This window comes from Schistocerca piceifrons, chromosome 4 (genome assembly GCF_021461385.2).
Source record: "Schistocerca piceifrons isolate TAMUIC-IGC-003096 chromosome 4, iqSchPice1.1, whole genome shotgun sequence".
Lineage (NCBI taxonomy): Eukaryota > Metazoa > Arthropoda > Insecta > Orthoptera > Acrididae > Schistocerca > Schistocerca piceifrons.
The window spans coordinates 513,454,950-513,467,007 of NC_060141.1; the positions used below are offsets into that span (position 1 = coordinate 513,454,950).

Sequence of the window (12,058 nt, forward strand, 5' to 3'; positions counted from 1 at the left end):
ATAAGACAACCATGTCTGCATCATCCGTTTATCACCCCATTCCAGTCGTAAAGTGCATCCTCTTGTGTGGAATTCATGGAACCATTAAAAATGCATTATCCCCAAGAAATATAAATCTGGTGCTCAAATAACCCAGGACAAGTAATAACCTCATTTTTGATTATGAGATAGTTTGGAGCACCTTTCTCGAGGCAGTAACTATGGAATATGCTATAAACAGCCTTCGAAAAATGAAACTCTTCCCACATAACAGGTGTATACTTAGAGGCAACGACTTTGCAGTTCACCAGGAGTTGGGCAAATTAGACGCAAACAATGGTGTAAATGTGAGCCCATATGGTGACTGGCTAGCTCTGAGATGTAGCAGCCCATTGAACCCATTTAAAACACATATTTTTCAATCCAATTTGAAATAAACAGAAATCACTCATGTAAACAAAAGGTGGACCTGTGCTTGAATAATTATTACAATGAAACTGGTTTCTAAATTATAATTGTATTGAAGTGTATAGGTCCGGTAATTGGCAGGAACATTTTCCGAACCATGTATCTTTTGCATTTTATAAAAATAGTAAAAGTATTGTTAATATTTCATATTTTGAGTATTTGCGCACTCCTAAAATGTTAAATGCTTGAAAATCCATATATGTATTTGCTCTATAAGAGCCAGTGCAACTGTTGAAATATTTCATTAATTTTGAAGCAACAATTTTAATTGTAATTTTATTAAAAAACTGTTTATAACAATACCGAGTATTGTTTGGAATTATATATAAAGGGGCAGCCATGTTGGCATTTTACATCAGTGTCTTAAGAGATGTGTGTCAGTGTTGTAAGCATCTCAGTATTTTTGAGTTTTGTCAATGTAACATAATAATTATGACGTGATATAAAATAAATATTCTGAAACATAGTGTTAGTATTGGTCATTCTTGGTGTAAAAACCAAGTTACAGTGGACATGAAGGAACACAGTGCTGGTGGCAGCAGCAGATAAAAAGCAGTACACCCTACAAAATTATAAGAATTTTAATAATAATTTCACAGCTCCAAAATCGGCAAACCACATCAAGAACCACCAGCTCGAGTGAAATCAGCATGTTCTGAATCTGCTAAGTAGCTAACATCATCTCCAAACAGGGAACATTTGGAATATTTCAAAGAGAAGAAAACTGTATCGGAATCAAAGGAGACAGAATCAAAAGTTTTGTTCTTGAAAAAGAAAGATTGTAAAACACAGGAAGCATAATCTTCCAGTCATTAAGGGTCTCCTACAAATTTAATTGAGGACAATGCTACAGAGTGCAGTCTGCAGAAGAGTACACTGGATGCATGTTCTACAGTGATTACTTCTCTGAAGACTCAACATAGAGAAATGGGCACTGTGGAAGGAAAACTACTCTTGGGTTCCTGAAGAATGTTTACTTGAAAGGGCGATTTTGTAAGCCTTGGCTGTAGTTACTTGTGCACAATAAATACAGAAAATTTTGTAGAGGCAATAAGGAAGAGAATATAGTTATTTCAGAGTTTACTTGTTTCTATATTGGTAAATATTAAGTGATTTGCCTGGCTGCCCTATATTAGGACCATTTCCATATAAATTCACATTGACTTATTTCTTAATTTACATGTTTTAATTGTTAAGTAACATGAATCCAATCTATAAAATTTCAAGCACAATGATTTCAAATAGGTTTCCAGTTAATAAACATACAGCTGCATCAAATGTTTAGTGTAAAGTGTATTAATGTGAGATGATGTGAAAGTTTCACGTCAGGGATAAGGCCAGTATGAAGTCCACTGCCCATTGGCATTAATTGTATACCTCATATGGTGAGGTCAGCCTCTGGTAATATTTCTCATCAACCAGAGCCTCTCCCACATATCCAGCACTAGGTCCCATAGTTGATTGGATGAGCATGGGGCTGGTGTTGGCCAACATAATTTCATGTGATGCTTCATTTTGGCCCATAAATTTTCAGTGGGATTCGAGTCTAGCATTCAAACCCACAAGCTGATCAGGTCGACATCAGCCTGTTGCGAAACGATTCAATTCATGTAAACTGGTGAGTGGTTCTCCTATAAGTGGATCACTCCATTGGGATAGTGGACCCTCACATTTGGCACCATAGTATCTTTCATGATGTGCACATAGTGATCAACAGCGAGATAACTATACTTTCAATGAAGTGTCCCTGCTCCATCTGATGGCAAGCACTCCCAGCATGAGACTGTGATGTGGCCAACTTGGGAGTGTTGTGCCACAGACTGTGCTTCCAGTGGCCTGTAAACCATCACCAGTCTCTCATTCACTGAGCTAAATATTGACTCATATGAAAAGATGATGTGGTGACAGTCATGGTCTACATTCAGCTCATTGGAGACAAGCCTACAATGTTTGTGATCATGAGATAGGGTCTCTTTATTACTAGCATCATGGACTCTAACATCAGCAACCCATTAGCAATTGTGAATGGTTTGCAGGCTACCAGGAAATGGGTTCCATTCAGGACTCTGTGTTCAAAACAGGTGTCACTTAGCACAGTGTCCTGCTGAGGCATTACCATCTTTCCTAAGCCTGACCCTTGATGCCAACTTGCTATCCCTGTCTTATGTCACCATTTTATCCATTTCTGGGCATAGAGAATGTGAATGCTGTATGTGGGTGCTGCTTCATGTGCAATGAAACCATCTTACTGAATGGGTGCCAGGGCACTCTCATGTGCCCAGCATATGCTGAGACATCTTGTCAGTAAATGACTGTTTGTCATATACCCATCTGTTGCACAGTGAGTTATCATGTTTGGCACATCTCTGTTATATTTATATCATGCTTGCATATCATCAACAAACAATACAGTGCAAGAAATGGTATGGTATTTGGGGAATGAAAACCCTCATTACTTCAGTGAGGTTCCACAGCCTCAAATGCTGCCCTGTTGCTACCACATAACTATATAGATTTGCTATTATTTGTTTATTCATGGCAAAAGCAACTCAGTGTTTCAAACAGATAAAAGTAAGTGCAGAGGTTACCTAGAAAGTAATGCACCACTTATTTTTTTCTCATACAAAAACAATGCTACTATTGCAAAATGTTGCATATGTATTATTTGAAGTCTCCTGAGTGAGTACATCAACTTTTCATTACCTCCAATAGATAGCGTAGCTGCAAGACAGTTTCAAAACAGCATCTTTAGGTTATGTACATTCTAAGCAATGTGCAATCATTGAATTTCTCACTGCAGAGAAAGAAGCTGTGGGGAATATGCACAAATGCTTGTGCAAAGTCTATGGAGCATCTACTGTTGACAGAAGTACAGTTAGTCACTGGGCACAGAGGGTGAGGTCATCAGAAGGTGGTTCAATGGAGCTCCATGATTTGCAGCACTCGGGCAAACCATCCATGGCTATCACACCAGACAAGCTGCAGCAAGCTGATGTTGTCATTTGTAAGGACAGACACATTACAACTTGGTAGTTGGTGCTTCATTTCTCAATCAGCAAAGAAAACATGGATGCAGTTATCTGCACTTTTTGATATTCATAAGTGTGTGCAAATTGGTCCCACGGTGTCTAACAGTGGATCTCACATTGCACAGAATAATATTTGTTTTGATTTTTTGCAACATTTTGAAGCTTAGGGCAAGGCCTTCTTGTCTGTCCCAGATTGTGACAGGTGGTGAAACCCAGGTTCATCATTTTGAGCCTGAAACAACATGACAGTCAATGGAATGACACCATTCCCACTCCTCATAGAAGAAAAAATTTAAAAGGACCTGCTTTTGCAGGTAAGGTCATAATCACCATGTTCTGGGACTGTTAAGATGTGATTTTCATTTATGTGATGCCAAGAGGCAGTACCATTAATTCAGAATCATATGTCAACTCATTAACAAAACTCAAGACATGCTTCCAGCGACTTCAGCATCACAGCAACCCATTAGAAGTTTTGGTGCAACTTGACAACTTTTGGCCCCACGCAATTCTGAGGACTGCTGAACACATCCAAAAACAGGGTTGGACAGTGTTACCCCATCCACCCTACAGCCCTGACCTAGCCCCCTCAGACTTTCACTTGTTTGGGCCATTAAAGGATGCCATTCATGGAAGACATTTTGAGGACCATGAGGAGGTGATTCGCACAGCGGAGCACTGGCTCTACTACCAGGACAAGGGTTGGTACTGACAGGCCATACATGCTCGTGTTTTGTGCTGGAGAAAGACCATAGAACAGCTTAAAGATTATGTGAAAAAGTAGGATGTGTAGATAAAATACCATTCTTTTGTCTGTGTAATTCTCAATATGTTCAAGTAAGAATTGTTGAAGAAAGAAAATGTGGTCCAACCCTCATATTATAATGCATATACAAAACAATATGTGGTAATTATATACAATCATAGAAAATAAAATTAAAAAGTCTGTAAGTAAAATTGTTACAATAATAAGGGAACAAATACACTGCTAAAAGTATGTTACATGGTACAGACACCATTGCCATTGTTTGCTGCATTACTGGTATGAGCTGCACACAGTGTAAGGTACCCAAGCTTATCAAGACATGAAAAGTTTTGTTTCATTGACTGTACATATTGTTATTCAGTTTTATCCCAGGGTGCAGGTGTTATAATTTCTTGCTTTTAAAGTTATGCCTATACCTAAAACAATTTTTGTTTTCCCATACGTATACTGGATAACTTGCATAAAGTGCTTGGGGTATCCAGTATATTTCATTATGCTCCATAAGTGCTCTCAATCTTCCATATCAGGAGCTTAAATGTAATCAGTGAAGGTGATGAAGGTTTTAAATTCTCTTCTCTTTTCAAATATCTGTAATATCTAAGCAATATCTCTATTTTCTGGAGCTACATTGTTCTTCCAGTAAAAGAGAGTGCGCTGTTAATCTAAGCCCATTGTTTCTAGTACTATTTTAGGATACATTTTATACCCAACATGTAGCAGACTTATTCCACAGTAGTTATTACAAGATCTTCTATCACTTTCTTTGAAAACTGAGATTAGTTTATCTTTTCTCCTTCCTTTGTAAATTATTATCCTTTCTCAACAGAGGTTAATTAAATGTAAGTGCCTGAATTTAAAAATCATGTACCATATTTGAGCAGCTCCAAATTCATTTTATCTAACCATGGGATTTTCCTATTTTTAAAAGATTCCAATATTATACTGATTTCCTGTGTAGCTGTTGGGCTAATTCCTGCAGCACTGTCTTCAGTACTTCGGACTTTGTTTCATCTATTTTATACATAAGAAAAATCAGTTAAGTATATATACTCTGTTTTCATCACCTGTTCTTTTATCACGATGAAAAGCAATTTTCTCATAAATGTACTGGAAACTCACAAATATAAGTAGTATAACTGAGATACACATGAAGTGTCACAAAACTTACATGAATCTTCATATACAGCCAGCAGTATAAGTTTATTACATTACTCTACAAACATAGCTATATTATTATTATTTAAAAATTCTGTGCATAAGTGATAATATTTTTTTTTTTTTACAACAGTGGAATGTAATTTTCTTTTCAACAAATCTAGTTTGATAGTGTCAAAAGTTTTCACAGTATGGAACTTGCAAAGTCAGTATCTGTTTATTATAAACATTGGAGTCATTGAGAATTTTCACTGAGTTTGGATAATTTGATAGGTAATAAAAGGACCCTCTAATGAGTTATTATCTGGACATTTTCAGTTTACTGCCTATATCTTCTGATAACTTCTTGTAGACATTTACTGAACCCTAGACAGGGTTGCATAATCTATGTTGAAATTATTGTTACTGTTGTGATTGTAAACTGCACTGTTCATCCTATATTCCCTCTTTTTATTAACCTTAAATAAAACTTCGGAGTTTACATATAGGCATGTAAGTGTAAGAATATCTAGGGCCCTGAAGATACATCTGCAAGATATTCGATTATGGACTTTCAAGGTATTCTTATTACGCACTTCAATTGAACAAATACTTGTTTAATTTTAGTTGCATTCTCCCAGAAGAGTATGCAATGAAACAGCACTGAGTGAAGGTATGCTAGGAATCCCATCTACAGTGGAAGAATTTTCTGAGAGCAAACCTGCCAGAATTGAGCTTTTGAGTTATCTTACTCCTGTACTGGAGCCACTTCAGTTTATTATTCATATGTATGCCTAATAACTTCATCCACTGAGTCTGATCCAGTGTGTGCTCATTGAGCCCTAATTCCAGTACCTGTAAATTATTTTGATATCTTTGAAACTGCTTAATATGGATCTTTAACAATATTATGAAAAGGAAAGTTCTGCTCACTGTATAGCGGAGATGCTGAGTCGCAGATAGGCACAATAAAAACACTGTCACAAATACAGCTTTCAGCCAGTAAGGGCTTTGTCAAAAATAGATGACAGACACACACACGCACACACTCAAACCACACACACACTTGTGACAGCCTTTCAATTGTGCCTATCTGTGATTCAGCGTTTCTGCTATATGGTGAGTAGCAACTTACCTTTTCATAATATTGTTATATGGGTCTTTGTAAGATTAAGGGTTAGATTGTTTTTTAGGCATGTTCCATTCATCTATTGGCTGTGTTAGGCTGGGATGAGTTTGGCTCTTTATAAGTATACTAGACTCACCCACAGTCATCACAATTTTGAATGGTCCTTTTATGTTGCCCGCACATTATTTGAGAGTAACCATGAAACTCTTCATAACTGTTAGTGTTAACCTGGATTAAAAAAGGCTGAGACTCTTCCATTCAGCAATCTATGACCCATTTGGTTGTTCACTGAATTTTCATACAGAGTTTGGAATTTAAACATTTACAAAGATTGAGATATATTGTATAGAACACTAAACAAAATCAGTAAGTGAGGCACCAGTATTTACCATCCTGCTGTCACTATAACAACCTGCAAGTTCATGTAACTAAAACAATGTAGAAAATATGTCAAATGTCATCACAGTGAAATTCCAAGGTAGAACCACTAAAGATCAAAAGAGGAGGCAGCCACTAATGACCTGTAGACACATGAGCAGCCTCTAGTCACACAAAACATCTTAGAACCCACCACCGCTCCCCCTTCCTTCTATCACACATATGCACACACACACACACACACACACACACACACACACACACACACACACACACACACACACAAAAAATGCACACTCATAGGTCCACTGTGACAATGATAATTTACAAGCAGTTGCCCTGGTGTACGGGTTGTCAAGGGGACAGAAAGGAATTTTGGCACATGGGAAGGGAAAGATATGTGGGCAAATAATTATTTAGGGATGGGAGAGAGGAAAGACAAGTGGCTTTCAGTGGATGTGGAAAACTGAGAATTGATAATGGTATCTGAGATTTTTGTAAGATTAAGAATTAAAGTAAATTATGTCATCTGTTGTAAGCCTTTTACATTGCTTTCACCAATTGAACTCTAAAATAATATCATCAATAAACATCGCAGTTCCTGAAGAGTACTCCAATGCATCAGATAAATCTTTTATATAGGGTCACCGTGGTCTAGGGGTAGCGTCTTTGATTCATAATCAAAACGTCTTCGGTCTCGGGTTCGATCCCCGCCACTGCCTAAATTTTGATAAATAATCAGCATTGGCGGCCGAAGGCTTCCGGCATAAGAAGTCAGCCTCATTTTGCCAACGGCCTTGTCAAAGAGGGCGGAGGAGCGGATAGGGGTTCAGGGCACTCTCTTGTCCTAGGGGTGGGAAATTGCCCCTAAAGGCGGAAGAATCAGCAATGATCAATGACATGAGGATGCAGAAGGCAATGGAAACCACTGCATTAAAGACACGTAACGTGTATCCACAGGACATATGGCCTGTAATTGAAGAAGTGTCATGATGATCTCTCCATTGGCAAAAGATTCAGGAATAGTCCCCCATTCGGATCTCTGGGAGGGGACTGCCAAGGGGGAGGTTACCATGAGAAAAAGATTGAATAATCTACGAAAGGATAACGTTCTACGAGTCGGGGCATGGAATGTCAGAAGCTTGAACGTGGTAGGGAAACTAGAAAATCTGAAAAGGGAAATGCAAAGGCTCAAACTAGATGTAGTAGGGGTCAGTGAAGTGAAATGGAAGGAAGTCAAGGATTTCTGGTCAGATGAGTATCGGGTAATATCAACAGCAGCAGAAAATGGTATAACAGGTGTAGGATTCGTTATGAATAGGAAGGTAGGGCAGAGGGTATGTTACTGTGAACAGTTCAGTGACCGGGTTGTTCTAATCAGAATCGACAGCAGACCAACACCGACAACGATAGTTCAGGTATACATGCCGACGTCGCAAGCTGAAGATGAACAGATAGAGAAAGTGTATGAGGATATTGAAAGGGTAATGCAGTATGTAAAGGGGGATGAAAATCTAATAGTCATGGGCGACTGGAATGCAGTTGTAGGGGAAGGAGTAGAAGAAAAGGTTACAGGTGAATATGGGCTTGGGACAAGGAATGAAAGAGGAGAAAGACTAATTGAGTTCTGTAACAAGTTTCAGCTAGTAATAGCGAATACCCTGTTCAAGAATCACAAGAGGAGGAGGTATACTTGGAAAAGGCCAGGAGATACGGGAAGATTTCAATTAGATTACATCATGGTCAGACAGAGATTCCGAAATCAGATACTGGATTGTAAGGCGTACCCAGGAGCAGATATAGACTCAGATCACAATATAGTAGTGATGAAGAGTAGGCTGAAGTTCAAGACATTAGTCAGGAAGTATCAATACGCAAAGAAGTGGGATACGGAAGTACTAAGGAATGACGAGATACGTTTGAAGTTCTCTGACGCTATAGATACAGCAATAAGGAATAGCGCAGTAGGCAGTACAGTTGAAAAGGAATAGACATCTCTAAAAAGGGCCATTACAGAAGTTGGGAAGAAAAACATAGGTACAAAGAAGGTAGCTGCGAAGAAACCGCGGGTAACAGAAGAAATACTTCAGTTGATTGATGAAAGGAGGAAGTACAAACATGTTCCGGGAAAATCAGGAATACAGAAATACAAGTCGCTGAGGAATGAAATAAATAGGAAGTGCAGGGAAGCTAACAAGGGGAGGCCGCCAATTCTGAAATTCAGATTCGATTCATACAGCACATAATAAAAGCTCATGGCCAGAGGTGTAATGTGGCAAAGCACCAAGACGCACTTCTCAGCCGTTGTCGAGAAAATTGACAGTTAAGAAACCATTGCGGTGAAATACTCTCGACGATTAATAATTTTCTACAGCGTCGTGGCGCAGCGGTAAGCGCTCGGGTTCGTAATCCGAAGGTCGCCGGATCGAATCTCGCGCCATGCAATTTTTTTTTTATTATTAGTTTTTCGTAATTCAAATATATATATATATATATATATATATATATATATATATATATATATATATATATATATATATATATATATATATATATATATATATATATATATATATATATATATATATATATATATAATTGCTTATGCATGTTGGTGAAGGTGGATCGCTCTCCAATTGTACCGCCTCCATTTCTCCGTTTTCTTTTACAGGGTGTACCAAAGCTCTCCCGTCCGCACTGATTTTCGACAATGTTATAAGTTGCTCTAGGGACCGCATCTACCTTCTTTCGAAGTTAGCAGGCAACTACGCTGTTATGCGGTGGCTCGTTTCGGCCAATTCAACATCTGTCATTCAAGTGTAACGAGCGAGTAACGGAGTTTATATTTCATACCTGCCACAGGAAATTTGTGTTCGTGGGGTCTCTATTCTAATTCGAACGTTTGACTTACGCTATACGTATTCGTTTCGGAATATCGTTTCTACGTCTTCCGTTAACTATACGTGTTTAACATTATGAAGACAATTAATAACATTTGTGAAATACAACTTTGTTTGCGGAAAACATAATGATGTTTGAAGTCGCCAGTTTTTCCACGACAAACGACTTTCAACAACTTACTATATGCATAATTGTTGCAACTGCTTGCCGGGAAAATATATATATGTGTGTATGTTTGTGTTTGTTTGTGTGTCTATCGACCTGCCAGCGCTTTCGTTCGGTAAGTCACCTCATCTTTGTTTTTTTTTTTATATATATATATATATATATATATATATATATATATATATATATATATATATATATATATATATACAAAGATGGTGTGACTTACCAAATGAAAGTGCTGGCACATCGACAGACACACAAACAAACACAAACATACACACAAAATTCAAGCTTTCGCAACAAACTGTTGCTTCATCAGGAAAGAGGGAAGAAGAGGGAAAGACGAAAGGATGTGGGTTTTAAGGGAGAGGGTAAGGAGTCATTCCAATCCCGGGAGCGGAAAGACTTACCTTAGGGGGAAAAAAGGACGGGTATACACTCGCACACACACACACATATCCATCCACACATCCACAGTCACAAGCAGACATATTTAAAGACAAAGAGTTTGGGCAGAGATGTCAGTCGAGGCAGAAGTGCAGAGGCAAAGATGTTGTTGAATGACAGGTGAGGTATGAGTGGCAGCAACTTGAAATTAGCGGAGATTGAGGACTGGTGGATAATGGGAAGAGAGGATATATTGAAGAGCAAGTTCCCATCTCCGGAGTTCGGATAGGTTGGTGTTAGTGGGAAGTATCCAGATAACCCGGACGGTGTAACACTGTGCCAAGATGTGCTGGCCGTGCACCAAGGCATGTTTAGCCACAGGGTGATCCTCATTATCAACAAACACTGTCTGCCTGTGTGGTTTGGGGATTTCATAGGGACGAACTAAGAGGTTACGAAGGTTAGGTGGACGGCGGAAAAACACTCTTGGTGGAGTGGGGAGGATTTCATGAAGGATGGATCTCATTTCAGGGCAGGATTTGAGGAAGTCGTATCCCTGCTGGAGAGCCACATTCAGAATCTGATCCAGTCCCGGAAAGTATCCTGTCACAAGTGGGGCACTTTTGTGGTTCTTCTGTGGGAGGTTCTGGGTTTGAGAGGATGAGGAAGTGGCTCTGGTTATTTGCTTCTGTACCAGGTCGGGAGGGTAGTTGCGGGATGCGAAAGCTGTTGTCAGGTTGTTGGTGTAATGCTTCAGGGATTCCAGACTGGAGCAGATTCGTTTGCCACGAAGACCTAGGCTGTAGGGAAGGGACCGTTTGATGTGGAATGGGTGGCAGCTGTCGTAATGGAGGTACTGTTGCTTGTCGGTGGGTTTGATGTGGACGGACGTGTGAAGCTGGCCATTGGACAGGTGGAGGTCAACATCAAGGAAAGTGGCATGGGATTTGGAGTAGGACCAGGTGAATCTGATGGAACCAAAGGAGTTGAGGTTGGAGAGGAAATTCTGGAGTTCTTCACTGTGAGTCCAGATCATGAAGATGTCATCAATAAATCTTTACCAAACTTTGGGTTGGCAGGCCTGGGTAACCAAGAAGGCTTCCTCTAAGCGGCCCATGAATAGGTTGGCGTACGAAGGGGCCATCCTGGTACCCATGGCTGTTCCCTTTAATTGTTGTTATGTCTGGCCTTCAAAAGTGAAGAAGTTGAGGGTCAGGATGAAGCTGGCTAAGGTAATGAGGAAAGAGGTTTTAGGTAGGGTGGCAGGTGATCGGCGTGAAAGGAAGTGCTCCATCGCTGCGAGGCCCTGGACGTGCGGGATATTTGTGTATAAGGAAGTGGCATCAACGGTTACAAGGATGGTTTCTGGGGGTAACGGATTGGGTAAGGATTCCAGGCGTTCGAGAAAGTGGTTGGTGTCTTTGATGAAGGATGGGAGACTGCACGTAATGGGTTGAAGGTGTTGATCTAGATAGGCAGAGATACGTTCTGTGGGGGCTTGGTAACCAGCTACAATGGGGTGGCCGGGATGATTGGGTTTGTGAATTTTAGGAAGAAGGTAGAAGGTAGGGGTGCGCGGTGTCGGTGGGGTCAGGAGGTTGATGGAGTCTGGTGAAAGGTTTTGTAGGGGGCCTAAGGTAACTATATATATATATATATACACCAGCACGTACCGCTGCGCCACGACGCTGTACACAATTATTAATCGTAGAGAGTATT

At 39.6% G+C, this 12,058-nt stretch overlaps 1 protein-coding gene across 1 annotated transcript in view; it reads left to right on the forward strand.

Moving 5' to 3' along the window:
- Nucleotides 1-12,058, forward strand: part of LOC124795954 (dynein axonemal heavy chain 6) — a 1,096,896-nt gene that overhangs the window by 342,131 nt on the left and 742,707 nt on the right. The window lies entirely within an intron of this gene.